The sequence below is a fragment of the Triticum aestivum genome, chromosome 4D (genome assembly GCF_018294505.1).
Source record: "Triticum aestivum cultivar Chinese Spring chromosome 4D, IWGSC CS RefSeq v2.1, whole genome shotgun sequence".
NCBI lineage: Eukaryota > Viridiplantae > Streptophyta > Magnoliopsida > Poales > Poaceae > Triticum > Triticum aestivum.
In genome coordinates, this window is record NC_057805.1 from 504,695,034 (window position 1) to 504,698,381 (window position 3,348).

A 3,348-nucleotide genomic window follows, 5' to 3' on the forward strand; every position below is an offset into this window, starting at 1 on the left:
GGAAAGGGTCCCTCCGAATGACGCTGAGGGACACGCACCCATGTGGAAGAAGAAATCTATATTTTGGGACCTACCCTACTAGAAAGAGCTAGAGGTACGCTCTTCAATCAACGTGATGCACGTGACGAAGAACCTTTGCGTGAACCTGTTAGGATTCTTGGGCGTGTATGGGAAGACAAAAGATACACCTGAGGCACGGGAGGACCTGCAACGTTTGCACGAAAAAGACGGCATGCCTCCAAAGCAGTACGAAGGACCTGCCAGCTACGCTCTTACCAAAGAAGAGAAGGAAATCTTTTTCGAATGCCTGCTCAGTATGAAGGTCCCGACTGGCTTCTCGTCGAATATAAAGGGAATAATAAATATTCCAGAGAAAAAGTTCCAGAACCTAAAGTCTCATGATTGCCACGTGATTATGACACAACTGCTTCCGGTTGCATTGAGGGGGCTTCTACCGGAAAACGTCCGATTAGCCATTGTGAAGCTATGTGCATTCCTCAATGCAATCTCTCAGAAGGTGATCGATCCATAAATCATACCAAGGCTAAGGAGTGATGTGGCGCAATGTCTTGTCAGTTTCGAGCTGGTGTTCCCACCATCCTTCTTCAATATCATGACGCACGTCCTAGTTCATCTAGTCGACGAGATTGTCATTCTGGGCCCCGTATTTGTACACAATATGTTCCCCTTTGAGAGGTTCATGGGAGTCCTAAAGAAATATGTCCGTAACCGTGCTAGGCCAGAAGGAAGCATCTCCATGGGCAATCAAATAGAGGATGTCATTGGGTTTTGTGTTGACTTCATTCCTGGCGTTAAGAAGATAGGTCTCCCTAAATCGGGGTATGATGAGAGACTGACTGGAAAAGGCACGCTAGGAGCAGACTCAATAATATGCAGGGATGGGCATTCTTGGTCTCAAGCACACTACACAGTTCTACAGAACTCTACCTTGATGACCCCGTATGTCGATGAACACAAGAACAGTCTGCGCTCCAAACACCCAGAGCAGTGTGACGACTAGATTACATGTGAACACATCAGGACTTTCAGCAGTTGGTTGGAAACACGTCTCAGAGGTGACACCACTGTTTGTGATGAGATATACTCGTTGTTCAGGGGACCATCTTCGACTGTATTGACTTACAAAGGATACGAGATAAATGGGAATACATTTTACACGATCGCCCAAGATCAAAAGAGCACCAACCAAAACAGCGGTGTCCGCTTTGATGCAGCAACCGAGAGGGGAAAGGACACATATTATGGTTACATAATGGACATATGGGAACTTGACTACGGACATGATTTTAAGGTCCCTTTGTTTAAGTGCAAATGGGTCAATCTGTCAGGAGGCGGGGTACAGGTAGACCCACAGTACGGAATGACAACAGTGGATGTGAACAATCTTGGGTACACTGACGAACCGTTCGTCCTAGCCAATGATGTGGCACAGGTTATCTATGTGAAGGACATGTCTACCAAACCGAGAAAAAGAAAAGATAAGGAAGCGAATACATCATACGATGAGCCAAAGCACCACATAGTTCTTTCAGGAAAAAGGGACATTGTGGGAGTGGAGGGCAAGACAGACATGTCTGAAGATTATGAAAAATTTCATGAAATTCCTCCCTTCAAAGTCAAGGCTGACCCAAGCATCCTGATAAACGATGAAGATTATCCATGGTTACGGCGCAATAAGCAAAGCACACAAGCGAAAAAAAAGTGAAGACTTTCTCTCCACAACTATTATGATGATACCATGCCAACTTTCAACCTTTTCGTAGTTCATTTGAAATGCCTGTTGTAACAGACAAGTTTCCGTATGAACTCCTGATACTTCGAAAGAGATTGTCCGTTTTGTACACAAAGTGCATCCAGTTTTTGCCGTAACCCTCTCTACTTTCTTGCAAATGCTATGTGGGTCAAATGATGATACCATGCCAACTTTCAACCTTTTCAGAGTTCATTTGTATTGCTTTTCAATTTCATGGTCTTATAGCTCAAAATAATCAGTAAATGCATGGAAAATAACAAATGAAGTCAGAAAGGGTTGAAAATTAATGATGTGGCTTTGAATGGTGCATTTTGAACACAGAAAAACTATGGAGTTCAAATAAGTTCTGAAAAATGAAATCCCTTTGTAACAGACGAGTTTCCGTATGAAACCCTGATACTTCGAAAGAGATTGTCCGTTTTGTACAGGAAGTGCATCCAGTTTTTGCCGTAACCCTCTCTACTTTCTTGCACATGCTATGTGGGTGAAATGATGATACCATGTCAACTTTCAACCTTTTCAGAGTTCATTTGTAGTGCTTTTCAATTTCAGGGTCTTATAGCTCAAAATAATCAGTAAATGCATGGAAAATAACAAATATCATAAAAATAAATAAATAAGTAATTTGAAACAGAATAAAATAAACTTTAATAAAATATATAAGTAGAAACAAAATAAAATAAACTTTAATAACATAAATAAAATTTATGAAACTAAAATTATCAACGTATTTTCTGTTCAAAACATTATAAGCAACCTCTAGTATTACTGAAACTAAAATTATATAAAATTGATGCAACTAAAATTATCAAAGTTTTTTCTGTACAAAATCATTAAAAGCAAAAAGAATTTTCATAAAGAATTTTTTTGTTAGAAACTTTAATAGCAAAAAGAATTATCATAAAATAAAATAAATAAGTAATTAGAAACAAAATAAAATAAAATAAATAAGTATTTTGTTGTAAGTAGAAACAAAATATAATAAATAAAGCAAAAAAGAAAAGAAATAAACTGGGAAAAATAAAAAAAGCCACCTACTGGGCCACCACGGCCTGAATACGACTAGAAACCCACCCATGGGCCAGGATTCAGGCCCGTAGAAGGCCCAATAGGCCCACAGGCAGATACAGTGTGTTTAGGCCCGAAAGCCTGCATTTGAGAGGAGCTCGAGAGGGCAGCGGGAGTGGGGCTTATAAACCACTCTCGAGCTCCCTCAGCTAGCGAGGTGGGACTAAACTTTCGTGCCGTGATGCGGGCAGCACAAGGCCTTTAGTCCCTGTTTGTGCCACCAACCGGGACTAAAGGTATGCATTGGTACCGGTTCATGCCACCAACCGGTACCAATGCCCACCCTTTAGTCCCGGTTTGTGCCACCAACCGGGACCAAAGGCCTCTGCTTCCCGCCCTTTGGGCTGCTGAAAAGCGACCTTTGGTCCCGGTTGGTGGCTCCAACCGGGACTAAAGGGGTGCTTTGGTCCCAGTTGCTGCCACGAACCGGGACCAAAGATCTGTCTATATAAGCCACACTTGTGAAATTTTCGGTTCAGTTCTTCTTCCCACTGCCCCGACGCCGT